The following is a 14,540-nucleotide window of genomic DNA, read 5'->3' on the forward strand; positions in this document are numbered from 1 at the left end:
TAGTGCCCATTCTCACAAGATGTGCATAAATGGTAGTCGCATTGAGAATTGTATCATGAGAAGAGGTTGCAGGCATCACCACACTTTATTCCTAAATACTTTAATGTGTATTTCCTAAGATTGAGGACATTGTCCTATGTGGCCACATTGCTATTATCTCTCCTAAGAAAATTTGTGTTAGCAGTGAACTTTTTTTCCATTACTTGTTCACTTTCCTCTTGTGCTAGCATATTTGTATCTTTGGTACTTAAAAGTATACATGATGTTGACTAATTCACTAATTCACAAGTGTTTCTATTTAGAGTTCTCCAGTGAAAGCAATCATGTGTAAATATATTTTAAGACCTACGTTGTATCCCATGGGACCATGTGAAAGGATTGGATTGGCAAAACTTTTTGCTAGAAAAGAAAATGTGATATTTAAACATTTTTTCAAACATAATAATAGCAACATCCAGAATAATAGCCCACATTTATAAAGCTCTTATTATGTACTAGGCACGATGCCAAGGTTTTACATCATTTATTTAGTTCATTCTTAGAGCAATGCCATCAAGTTCTTGTAGATGAAGAAATTAAAGTAACTTTCTCAAGGTCAGTGAGTAAACAGTAGAACCAGGACCTGAGCCCAGGTCTGTATAACTATGTTCTCAACTGGTGTTCAGTATTTTTTTTTTAAAAATTTTTAATGTTTATTTACCTTTGAGACAGAAACAGAGTGTGAGCCAGGAAGAGGTAGACAGAGAGGGAGACACAGAATCTGAAGCAGGCTCCAGGTTCTGAACTGTCAGCACAGAGCCCGACACAGGGCTCGAACTCAGGAACCATGAGATCATGACTTGAGTTGAAGTCGGCAGCCCAGCCGACTGAGCCTCCCTGGCGCCCCTGCTGTTGAGTATTTGACCCTTCTCCCTGTGCTGGTATGAGCTTGTCTGTGTTCCATTAGCACAAATGATTTCCACAAAGCTAACAACTCTTTGAAGGTGGGCCTATATAGCTCTAGGCTTGGTGGCCTCCCACATCCTTTAGAAGCCTCACTATATTCAAGACTTGAACAAGAAAGAGCATGTGGTGTCAGAAGAAACTGTTTCAGAGTCATTAGAGACTTTAGTCCTAGAGTCAGACCTGAGAAAATTCAAATCCACCATGTCACTTAGCTTGTGTGGAGACTTGGCAGGGCAGCTAACCTCTGTATGATGACTCTCCTGGAAAAGGTGGATGACAGTGGCACTTCTGACCTAGAACAAAGTCAGTGATCAAAGCATTTGTGTCATTGATGATTCTTCATTTAACACTTCCATTGGGGAAGGGTCCTACCCCAACTTCCCACTGCCATAGGGGGAGAGTTAGAACAGCAAGAGCAACCCAAGCCTAAGGCAGAGAGGGTGCTCTGTTCTGAGGATGAATGTGTACATATAAGTCCCCAGAAGAAAATATGTCACAATGTCACATTTAGCCAGTTCTTGGCTCCCTCCAGGCAGCATTGGTGACAGGCAAAAACCATGGATGTGAAACAGCATTATTTATTGGCTGAACTGCCCTGACCTGAGTGAATAAATCAACTTGTGTCTGGTGCTCAGAAGCACTTCTGAGAACATGGACTTAAACATTTCTCCTGTACAACTTTATTCTTTTTCTGGGTTAAACTCCTTTTAATAAACTCCCTTTGGTCTTCCAGAGTAGATGCAGCCACAATTGACTTTGCCCCTAATTACTATTCACTTTATTTGCCTAATGTTCACCTCCTAATGCCATGGCCATGAGATTTTGGGGGAGAGAAAGGGGCTCCCACTGCCAGTGCAACTGAGCTTGGGGAATGGGCAGTGTAACTCCAGTTTGAGCCTCTGGTCAGACTCCAACCATGTTCTGGGATTTCTTTGCCTTTATAATCAGTTGTGTATACTTACAAATTACTAACATTAAGGTAAAAGTTTCCATATGATCTGGCAAATACTAGGTTTTTTTGTCTCCTCTTAATATGTAGGGATAGCTGCCTCAGAAGACTATTCCAATGGTAATCATGTGAACCTCCTATTGCATCAAGGGATCCTAGAAAGTTCCCCGTAAGAGTATACTCTCTAATAGAGTTTATTGTTGCTTGTGATTGGAATGACCCAAACTTTAGGTGATTCATGTCTCCTCTGAATAATAATGTCCTTTCAACATCCTGAAAATCAGATGAGGGAATCTTTTCCAAAGGCCCACATACTAGAATTTCATGAGTTCGATGTGTTGGATTATTCCACAATTTTCTTCCATGAGATTCTGGAACACATTACAGAAATGAAGTACACCACACCCACCAGCACCAATTTCCCACAGCAACTTCAGTTATGTGTATGTTGGGCATACATTTGATTACAGGAATTCAACTGTGGTCTTTTAAGAAGAAAGTATATATCAATGGCATAAGTTTGGAAGTGAAAGAGTGACCATCTAATCCAGTAGTTTTAAACATTATTTGTCACCATACATTGCTTTCCTCAAATGCAATGTGCAGAAATTCAACAGAAAAAAAAAAGAAGAAGCAATCCAACTGATGTAGGGTTGGCTGTGGCTCTCTTGATGGTACAGACCAGAACTCCTGCCCGGTCAGCACCCTTTCCCTGCTCTTCCAGTCCCTCTCCCCACACCAAGCAAACCCTAAATAATTCCTAAAGTTTCATGGAGCACAGATTGGAAATTGTTTAACCAATTCTCTCAGTTCATTTATAACTCACCAAATATTTATTGAGCACTTCCTCCATCACTGACCATCTACTAATTTCTTAGGATGCAAAAGTGACTATGGTTCTGCCTCCAAGGGGCTTACATTCTAGAGAGGACTGTTCAGTATTCTCATTGAAATTTGCTTGGGGGAGATGAAACTGCCAAGGTAGTCTGGGAGCTCTAACAAAGGGCTTCCTGCAGAAGTCGATCTGATGTTTGACTGCTAGAATAAAACCATGCTGGAAACAAACAGGATCCAGAATCAAATTGACTGGTACAGAGTTAAGAACCCTCAGCTTTGGGGTCAGGCTGACTGGGTGGGTGAACTTGGGCTAGAGAAACGTAACCTCAGTACTCACCTATAAATGGAGTATCACACTTGACACAGGGTGTGTTGCAAATATTAAAGTAAATAATGTATGCACAGTGCTGGATGTCATTCCCAGAGCATGGGAGCTATTTGAAGACTCATCTGTCACGTATTCCCCTTCTGCCTCAAGCCCATGATTTTCAGGTGAAAGAAAGACTAGTTTTTAGGCATAGTGCCACATAAGAGGAGACTGCTCTGTAAAAACTGTCTCCAAGGTGCTGCTGTTTTAAAATTTGCCACTTTATCCCCTTTGGGTCAAGGAATAAATGTTTCAAAAAGTACAGGCTTCTGGAATTGCTCCTGACACTGCAGAAAAGGTTTTTAGCATTTAGAATCTTTTACCTATCCTCTAAACTTGGTTGTTAGAGAATAAGCCTGATGTCCTGAGTCATTTCTGCAACATTTCCCTCTATAATTTGAGAGGCACATAAATTCAGGAGCAAAGGTGATCCACAATAAAAGGAAGTAGTAATTGATATACACCTACCATTATTGCTTGATGCAATTCAGCTGTGAACATGTACACATCTTCTATTATAAGGCAATTTAAATTCTTTACATATTGTAATCATGTCTGAAATAGATGTAACGATTGAATTGCTATTGACTTTTTTTTCAAGAAACTATTCAGAAATAGTTAACAGGTGGCTATAAAGGGCTGTGTTTCAGACTACGACAGTTGCCGTTTTCTTTTCAGTTATTTCAGATTTATTACCATGACTAAAAATAAGATTCTACAAGGGAGACTTCCCCTAATCTCTGTGTATGCAGGAGATGAGTGATATTTTCATGTTCCTATTTTTCATGTTTCTTATGATTGACTGACAAGGATTGCATTTACTGTTACTTTTTCTTGGCTCACATCAGTTTGAAATAGATGTTGAAAGATGCCCCAGGTATATCATAATTGTTTGCCGTCAGCCTTTTTTGCCTTCAGGTTTCTGTGCATGTCCTTATTAAATAAATGTTTGTAAAAGTAAACTTACCATTCTGATTTTCCACTGTGACTTTACTAGATAAATTCTTCATCATTTATTATCATCTACCAAACATGCCTCAAGCCTTTCATTTGAATCCAATGATGCTTGCTCAGGGGGAAAATAAATGAACCTACTACTAACAGAAGCTTTAAAAGGATTTGGCTTTACTGGGTGCATTATTTCTTCTTTGTATGTTTCAAGAGGAAGAAACAACCTGTTCTGGAGGGAATTACAAGCTAGATTTTAATTTTCACCTCTTGCCATAGTGCTTGGAAATTCACACATCCTCACCCAAGTTTTCTTAGCTGTATTTTAAAGGTTTGACTTAAGAAATTCTTTGCTTGCATTTTCTATTCTGCTTCTATTGTCTGACCTAAATGACACAGAACAATATCTTAAGTGGCTGTACTCTCAGATTCATTTCACAATGGACTACATTTAGCATCCAGTCCAGTGACATTTCAGAACTTCTTTCATATTGATCTTCAATTTTAGATCATGCAGAAACATTAAAACTGGGTTTATTCCAACCAATTCCAGGAAATGTGGCTCCTAAGCATAAGTGGTCAACAAAATACCTGTTTACAGTAAATATGTACTTGTCTATTTTGTGAATAGTTCCTAAACACTGTCAAAGTAGAGAAACAGAAAAACATTCTGATGAAAAGCATCTGTTCCTCCAAGAGCATTCCCCTCACTCCTCTATCATTCCCACCAGAGATTGTTCTGAGAATTAAATTAATTGTTTCTTGGTTGTCAGATACTCACAGTAAAATTGTGAGCCAGACTAAATTGCAGATTCCAAGAGTTCAGAAGTACTGTGCACTCAAAACAGAGAAGCAGGTTGTTAGATCTTTCTCATGCAATTTACTTTACTCAGTCATTATTGTTAGTGCTGTGCTTGTTGAAAGCATAGGTGGGGTGTCCAACTCTTGATTTCTGCTCAGGTCATGTTCCCAGGGTCATGGGATCAAGCCTCGCATTGGGTTCTGCACTGAGCATGGACCTTGTTTAAGATTCTTTTTCCCTCTCCTTCTGCCTGCCCCCCCACCACATGTAAAAATCAGGACTTCTTTTTTTTTTTTTAAGCTGCCTGGATGATTCTGCAATGAGGCTGGGGAACTCATTATGAACCTTGGAGGGGAGATGTTTTTCTCTGACATGCTAAACATTTTTAATGGTCTCATGCATTTAGAATTTTTCTTTGAGTTTATTTATTTTTGAGAGAGAAAGAAAGAAAGAAACAAAGAAAGAAAGAATGAATCCCAAGCAGGCTCCATGCTGTCAGTGCAGAACCCAACACAGGGTTTGATCTCATGAATTGCGAGATCATGACCTGAGCTGAAATCAAGAGTCTGACACTTAACCAACTGAGCCAACCAGGTGCCATGGAATTTGTTTTAATATTTTCTTTTTTTACCCATAATAGAAACAAATATTGGGGTGCCTGGGTGGCTCAGTTGGTTAGGCGACAGACTTCAGCTCAGGTCATGATCTAACAGTTTGTGAGTTTGAGCCCCATGTCAGGCCCTGTGCTGACAACTCAGAGCCTGGAGCCTACTTTGGATTCTGTTTCTTCACTCTCTCTACCCCTCCTATGCTCATGCTCTGTGTGTGTGTCTCTCTCTCAATAATCAATAAACATTAAAAAAATAATTTTAAAGAAACAAATGTTGGGATAATAGATATGACTACCTTTGGGACTTCCTCCTACTCTCTATGGCACTGAAAGGACATCAGTGGAATGGAGTATACATTAACATAATCTTGTTCATTTTTTCATGCAACAAATTACATACAGGGCACTGTATGAAATATTGGAGAAAACAGAGATACACCAGACAATTTATTCCTCAGGGATTTCTCAATAAAAGAGAGCCCAACAAGTGAGTCAATAACGACCAAGTAGGGTGAAGAATGTTTTGGCAGCTCTACCAGTTGTTACAGGGGAGCACAGCAGGGCAACTGACTCAGCCACCAATAGGATCTTGGAAAGTACAGCTAACACTTAGCTATGAAAGACAAAGAAGAGTTGCAGGAGTTTTTAAGCATAAGAAGGGCCAAGATAATGTAAACTAGAATGTCCAGTATGTGGGGAAAGAAACTGACAGTAGATGGGAGTGAGGGTTGTGACAGATGAACCGAAGAGAGCAGGAGGATCCATTACACAGAAGGGCATGCATATGATGTGAAGAAGAGGTCCTATGCTCAGAGATCTGGGTAGGCACTAGGGGTTGTTTCTTCTTCCTTTTCTCCTCCCTTTATCAATTCTAACCCCCACTGTGTAAATCTTTATTAGGTATAACAAAAAGCATACATCTTTAACAGGTACAATTTGATAAAATTTTCACAGATCTGTATACCCATGAAACCATGAACACAATCAACATAATGAGTATATCCATTGTCCCAAAAGTCTCCCCTTGCCCGTTGTAATGTATTTCTTTACCATAAGTTAGTTTTCATTTTTTAAAAATTTATATAAAAGAAATAGCAAAGTAAGTACTCCAAAAGAGCTGGCTTTTCAGGGTGCCTGGATGGCTTAGTCCATTAAGTGTCTGACTCTTGATTTTGGTGCCCGTCATGATCTCAAGGTTTGTGGGATTGAGCCCCACATTGGACTCTTTGCTGACAGAGCAGAGCCTGCTTGGGATTCTCTTTCTCACCCTCTCTCTCTGCCCCTCCCTGGCTCTCTCTCTCTTTCTCTCTCTCAAAAATAAATAAACCATTTTTTGAAAATAAGGATTTTCATTCAGCATAAATATTTTGATAATCATTGATGTTGTCCAATACTCTCCTGTATGAGTATACCACATTTGTTTATTCATGTACCTATTGGCAGACATTTGGGTTGTCTTGGTTTATAAAGATGCTGAGAACATTTCCATATAAGTGTTTGTGTACAAATATAATTTCACTTCTGTTAAGTAAATACTAAAGAATAAAATAGATAGACAATATGATAGGTGTTTAGTGTTTAAGAAAATCTCAACCTGTTTTTCCAAAGTGTATCATGTTTTCTCCAGCGTTGTCTGAGAGTTCCAATTGTTTCACATCCCCACAAACACTTGGTATAATCAGGTTTTAAATTTTAACAATTTTAGTGGATATGTAGTAGTATGTCATTTTGGTTTTAATTTGCATTTCCCTAATGGCTAATAATGTTTAACATCTTTTTATTTGCCTTTTTACCATTGAAATACCATCTTTGGTAAAATTTCTATTCAGATCTTGTGCCCATTTACTTTTCTTTTTTGTTATCATTGATTTTATTTAAAATTTTTTTTAATGTTTGTTTTTGAGAGAGCACTTGCACATGCAAGTGGGGGAGTCAGAGATAGAGGGAGACACAGAATCTGAAGTGGGCTCCAGGCTCTGAACTATCATCACAGAACAAGATGCAGGGCTCTAACTCATGAACTATCAGATCATGACCTGAGCCACAGTCCAACACTTAACCAACTGAGCCACCCAGGTGCCCCTATTATCATTGTTTTTAAAGGGTTCTTTACATATTCTGGATACTAGTCCTTCAACAGAAATATGATTTGCAAATACTTTCTCCTAATTTGTGGCTTATATTTTATGTATTTTTTTTAGTTTGTTGACATAGTAAAACACCTCAATTTTCACCTCAATTTTCAAATGTCAAATTACCCTTGTTCTTCCCAGATGAACCAAAATTGATCATGATGTATTAGACTTTTTATATATTGTTGAATTTTATTTGCTAAAATAATGAAATTTGCATCTATTTTCGTGAGAGATTTTGATTTGTAAACTTCTTGTGATATCTTTGTCAACTTTTGATATCAGGGTCATCTTGTTCTCTTAAAATAAATTTGTAAATAGTCCCTCTTCAATTTTCTGTATAGATTTGGTATTATTTCTTCCTTAAAATTTGGTAGACATCACATCTCAAGCCATCTGAAATTGTGTGTGTGTGTGTGTGTGTGTGTGTGGGTATGTGTGCGCACACATGCACGCATGCACACACATGCATGTGTGAATGTTTTAAACTGGAAATTCAGTTTTCCTAATACTTAGAGGACTATTCCGATTATTTTCTTTTTGAGTAAGTGTTGGTAGTTTGTGTCTTTCAAGGGATTGGTCCATTTCATCTAAGTTACTGAATTTTTTTTGGCATATATCTGTTTATATTATCTGTTTTATATCTGTAGAATCTGTAGTGTTGTCACTTCTGTAATGTATGATAATGTTGAGTCACTTTTTCCTCATTATTCTGGTTAAAGGTTTACATATTAATTTCACAGAACTAGTTTTCAGCTTTATTGATTTATTTTTATGGTTTGTTTTCTCTTTGTTGATTTCTGCTCTTATCTTTATTATTTCCTTTGTTCTGTTCCCTATCTGGCTAATTTAGTCTTTTTTTACTCTCTTCAGGTTGAAGCTGAGGTTACTGATTCAAGATCTTCTTTTTCTAGTGTAGGTATTTAATGCTATAATTCCCTTAATGTTTAAAGCTGCATATCACAGATATTGTTATGTTGCAATTTCATTTTAATTCATTGAAAAAAGTTTAAAATTTCCTCTTTTTTCTTTGACCCCTGAGTTATTTTGACTCTGTTGTTTGATTTTCAAATAATTTTTTCTTAGATACTTTTCTGTTATTTCTTTCTAATTTAATTATGTTTTTGGTCAAAAATATATTTTGTTTTGTTTGAATAATTTTAAACATACTAAGATTTATTTTATGCCGTGAAATATGATCTATCTTAGTAAATTATCTGTGTGTACATGAAAAAATGTGTATTTTGGGTGTTGTGAAGAAGTCTATAAATGGCAATTTTGTCAAATTGGTTGGTAGTGCTGTTCAAGTCTTATTTTATACTTAACGTTTTTTTACCTACTCATCTTATCAGTTAATTGAGAGAGAGGGATATTGAAATGTCTATGATTATGGATTTTTCTGTTTCTTTGTAATTCTGTTGGTTAGGCTTCGTGTATTTTTGAAGTTCTGCTGTTGCAAATGTTTAGATTTCTTAGGTCTTCTTGATTAATTGATTTCTTTGTCCCTCTGCAACAACCTCCTCTACACCTCTTTATATCCTTTACTGTAAAATTCATATCATCTGATACTATTTTAGTCACTCCAGGTTTCTTTTGATTTGTGTTAGCTTGACACATCTTTTCTCATTCTTTTCCTTTTTTTTTTCTTTTGAGAAAGAGACAGTGCAAGCATGAGCAGGAGAGGGGGAGAGAGAGAGAGAGAGAGAGAGAGAGAGAGAGAGAGAGAGAGAGAGAGAAATAATCCCAAGCAGGCCCCACATTGTCAGCATGGAGCCTGACCTGGGGCTTGAACTCACAAACCATGAGATCATGACCACAGCCAAAATCAAAAGTCAGATGTTTAACCAGCTGAGCCACCCAGGTGCCTATCCCATTCTTTCACTTTCAAACTGTAACTGTGTCTTTATATTTAAAGTAGGTTTCTTGTAGATAGCCTATGGTTGAACCTTGATTTTTTTATATGATCTGATGATCTCTGACATTTATTTGGGGTTTTAGATCATTTATATTTAATGCAACTACTGATGTGGTAAAGTGAAAATCTACCATTTTGCTATTATTTTCTCTTTTCCCACATGTCTTTGTTCCTTTTTCATTATTTTTTCCTTCTTTTAGATTGAATATTTTGAGATTCCATTTAGTCCCTTTTGACTTAAAAGTTAAGACACCTTGTTTGTTTTTTATTTTTTTAGTGGTTGCTTTAGGTTTATTATATACATTTTTAAATATCATAGTCTAGTTTCAGATAATTTTATATCATTCACATGGAGGGTAAGAATTTTACAACAGTTACTCCCATTTTTGTTCTCCTGGTCTTCTTGCTATTGTTGCCATAAACTATATTTAGTATGTTATATTGCCTCTTAGCATTTTGTTGTTCCTTTCCTTTTATGGGTCATTTACATTTTAAAGAAAAATTATTATATTTGCCCACATATCTACCACTTCTGGTGCCCTTTATTTCTTCATGTAGATCCAGATTTCCATTTGTCATCATTTTCCTCCTGCTTGAAATCTCTATCTCTCTTTCTCTCTCTCTCTCTCTGGTAATGTAGGTATGCTGGTGATGAATTACACCAGCTTCTGTATACCTGAAAAAATATTTATTTTGCCTTGATTTCAGAAATATATTTTCGCTGGTTAAAGAATTCTAGATTGGTAGATTTTTATCTTTGTCTACTTTAGAGGTGTTACATGCTCTTCTGTTTAGTATTACTTCTGATGAGAAATTTGTCATTTTGTCTTTATTTCCCTGTTCACAATATGTATCCTCCCCCCTTCTTTAACCTAGACTTATTTTTTTTTTAGATTTTTGATGTTTTACTGGTTTTCAACACTTTAATTACTATCTATCCTAATGTTATTTACTTGATATTTTTTATGCTTTGGGTACAATAAACCTGTTGAATTTGTTTGCATTTTCCTCAAATTTGAAAAAAATTGGGCATTAAAAAATATTTTTATGAATGTACCACACATCCTTTGGGGACCTCTGTTATATATGTCTTAGACAGCTTGATGTTTTTCCATAGCTGAAAGATTTTCTGCTCCTCTTTTTCTGGCTTTATTTTGAATAGTTTCTATGCTACATTTTAAGTTCATTAGCCTTTTCCTTTTTTCTTTTTCAAAAAAATGTTTGCTTGTTTATTTATTTAGCGAGAGAGAGAGAGAGAGAGAGAGGCAGAGAATTCTAACCAGTCTCCATGCTGCTGACATGGGGCTTGATCTCACAAACCATGAGATATGACCTGAGCTGAAACCAAGAGTCCTAAGCTTAACCCACTGAGCCACCCAGGCACCCTGTAAGTTCATTAGCCTTTCCCTTCATTGTTTTTAAACTTGTTGTCATTCCCATCCAGTGCATGTTTCTTTTCAAACATTGTACTTTTCCTCTCTTAGGTTTGAGTTTTTTTTATATTTTCTGTATTTTTGCTTAATATTTTAGTATTTCCTCTACTTTCTTGAGCACATGGCATATAGTTATAAGAACTGTTTAATGCCCTTGCCTAAAATTTCTATCACTTATGTAATGTATTTTTTCACTTATTGATTTTTCTCTTTAGTGTGAGTTATATTTTCCTATTTGTATGTCTAGTAATTATTAAACAACAGAAATCATAATTTTATTTTGTTGAGTGCCTGAAGAATTTTCATTCATAAAAGATTGTCGCGAACTTTGTTCTGGTTCATAGTTAAATTACATCAATTTTCTCTCTCTGGATTTAGATTTAAATTTTTGACAGATAAGATCAGATGTTAGTTAACTCCAGCACAATTCTTCCCCCACCTCACTAATGAGGCAAAGTCCCTTTTTCCTACTTAGGTTTTGTAGAATTTCCTACAAAATTCTATATTACCTGATATTCTGAGAATTATGAGGTGTTTCACTTCAGCTCATGGAAACAATAATGATTCCTAGGGTTTTTTTTGTGCTCCAAAGACTTTTTTTCCCTCTTACCCTGTGCAACAATTCATTCCTTATCCTCAGATAGTTTCTCTCCATGTGTGCGCTGATCAGAACATTGCTCAGATATCCAGAGTTCTCTCCCTTGGCAGCTCTCTTCCCTATAGTAGTTTAATATGTAAACTCTAGGCACCTTAACTTCCTTAGACTCTCAGTTTCATCTACTCCATTCTTTAACACCTGCAGAGTTTGCTTGGGTTTCCATAGTTTAGAAAGTCTTTACAAACAATAAAGTCAGTCAATCATAGGGATTACCTCTTGTTTTTTTAATATTTATTTATTTTTGAGAGAGAGCATGAGCAGGGAGGGGCAGAAAGAGACCGGGACAGAGGATCTGAAACAGGTTCCATGCTGACAGCCTTCTGGTTTAGGACTTGAACTCAAGAACTGTGATGATGACCTGAACCGGAGTCAGATGCTCAACCAAGTGAGCCACACAGGTGCCCCCTTCCCAGTCTTTTTTTTTTTTTTTTTAATGTTTAGGGATTATCTTTTGATTTCCCTTTATCAGGCATAACTGTCCTCTGCTGTCCTGTGATGTCCACTGTTTAAAAATGTGTTTTACATATTTTGTCCAGTGGTTTAGTTTAGTTTTGTTTGTTCGTTTAACAGGAGGGTTGATTAGATCACTGCTGTTCCACTTGGATTGGATATAGAGATCCCACATAGGTTTTTAAGAATAGAAGTGATGTAATCATTTTTAAATGTGAATGCTATCTGCAGTTTATTGTAAACCATATTTTAGAGATACTGATTAAAATAACTTTTATAAAATGGAGAAAAGTGATGTGAACCTGAATGCAATCTGTAAAAGTTAGAACATGAGATAACTAAATAATTTGTAGCTATTTAAAAATAGTGTTTACAAGGACCAAATGGCATGATTGAAAACAAGTTCTAATATAACATTAAATTTTTAAAAATCAGGGTAGAAATAATTTATATTATTTTTACTAAGTGAAAAAAAGAAACCTCCTATAAAACTATGTTTTGGGACAAAAAGTATTGCAGAAACACATAGCATTATACTAATTGTGTAGTAAAATCATGAGTGATTATATTTTCTTTACCAGTTTCCTGTATTTTGTGAATTTTATTTCATAAGCCTTTTCATTATAAGAAAAAGTAAACTTTTAAATATTTTTAGAACCTAGAATAAGTAGCACTGGATATTGACTGTTATTACTAAATAAGTATGAAGTTGGGGCTTAACCAACCATTTTTAAATTTTATTTTTAACGTTTATTTATTTTTGAGACAGAGAGAGACAGAGCATGAATGGGGGAGGGTCACAGAGAGAAGGAGACACAGAATCTGAAACAGGCTCCAGGCTCTGAGCTGTCAGCACAGAGCCCGACGAGGGGCTCGAACCCACGGACGGTGAGATCATGACCTGAGCCCGAAGTCGGACGCTTAACGGACTGAGCCACCCAGGCTCCCCTTAAGCAACCATTTTTAATATGCAACCAGGTCACCTAATCTAATCATATAGCTATATGGGAGAAGATAACTTTATTTTGAATCTTTCGAATTTGGAGCGTCTGAGAGATAGCTGGGTAGAAATGTCTGACAATACAATGGTTTCAAGTTTCTGAAATTCAAAAATGAACTCTTGGCCAAAAATACACATTTGGTAATCATTGATAGTAGTTGAAGCTGTAGGTTTAAATAAGGTTACTTAAAAGTCATAATTCTTGGGGCGCCTGGGTGGCGCAGTCGGTTAAGCGTCGGACTTCAGCCAGGTCATGATCTCGCGGTGCGTGAGTTTGAGCCCCGCGTCAGGCTCTGGGCTGATGGCTCAGAGCCTGAAGCCTGTTTCCGATTCTGTGTCTCCCTCTCTCTCTGCCCCTCCCCCGTTCATGCTCTGTCTCTCTCTGTCCCAAAAATAAATAAACGTTGAAAAAAAAAAAGTCATAATTCTTAAGATTTTATCAGGATATTTTAAATTTAGCTTCCTAAATGGAAACACTACTCTATTAAAATAATAATTAAACAGATGTCCTGTCTTTTGGCCTAATAATAAATGACAGAATAATTATTTATGATATATATATTTAATTGTAATATAATTGCTTCCAACATTATAGTGCTATTGATTAATATTAGTCATTCCTCAAGTATAAACAAATTCCAAGTTCAAAATTAATCCTACATGATGATAGTGCCTGATTAATTTTTTTCTAGTAAACATTAGTTTTTTTATTATTAGAAATGTTTCAATATAATTAATAGTTTATTTTTATTTTAGTATATTTTTGTGTTTATTTTTTTAAATTTGGATTCAAGTTAGTTAACACATAATGTAATATTGGTTTCAGGAGTAGAATTTAGTGATTCAACACCCACTGCTCATCCCAAGTGCCCTCCTTAGTGCCCATCACCAATTTAACCCATTCACCCCTTCACCTCCCCTCCAGCAGCCCTTACTTTGTTCTCTATATTTAAGAATCTCTTATGGTTTACCTCCCTCTCTGTTTTAATCTTATTTTATTTTTTATTCTCTCCCCATATTTCCAACTGTTTTGTTTCTCAAATTCTGCACATGTATAAAATCATGTGATATTTGTCTTTCTCTGACTTATTTCACTTAGCATAAAATGCTCTAGTTGCATCCACATTGTTGCCAATAACAAAATTTCTTTCTTTTTTGATTGCCAAGTAATATTCCATTGTACATGCATACAACATTGTCTTTATCCATTCATCAGTTGATAGACATTGGGACTCTTTCCATAATTTGGCTATTTGTTGATAGTGCTGCTATAAACATTAGGGTGCGTGTGCCCCTTCGAATCAGCATTTTTGTATCCTTTGGATGAATACCTAGGAGTGCAATGGCTGGATTGTAGGGTAGTTATATTTTTAACTTTTTGAAGACCCTCCACATTGTTTTCCAGAGTGGCTGCACCAGTTTGTATTCTTACCAGCAGTGCAAAATGGTTCCTCTTTCTCCATATCCTTGCCAAGATCTGTTGCTTCCTGAGTT

General features: G+C 36.3%; 1 long non-coding RNA gene across 2 annotated transcripts in view; it reads left to right on the plus strand.

The window, feature by feature from the left end:
• LOC125160314 (uncharacterized) overlaps nucleotides 1-14,540 on the plus strand; it is a 180,917-nt gene that overhangs the window by 15,474 nt on the left and 150,903 nt on the right. For both annotated transcript variants that reach the window (XR_007150208.1, XR_007150207.1), the window contains one exon: nucleotides 8,464-8,505. This is a non-coding gene — a long non-coding RNA (uncharacterized LOC125160314). The remainder of the gene's footprint in view (nucleotides 1-8,463; nucleotides 8,506-14,540) is intronic.

This window comes from Prionailurus viverrinus, chromosome A2 (assembly GCF_022837055.1).
Source record: "Prionailurus viverrinus isolate Anna chromosome A2, UM_Priviv_1.0, whole genome shotgun sequence".
In the NCBI taxonomy this organism is placed as follows: Eukaryota; Metazoa; Chordata; class Mammalia; order Carnivora; family Felidae; genus Prionailurus; species Prionailurus viverrinus.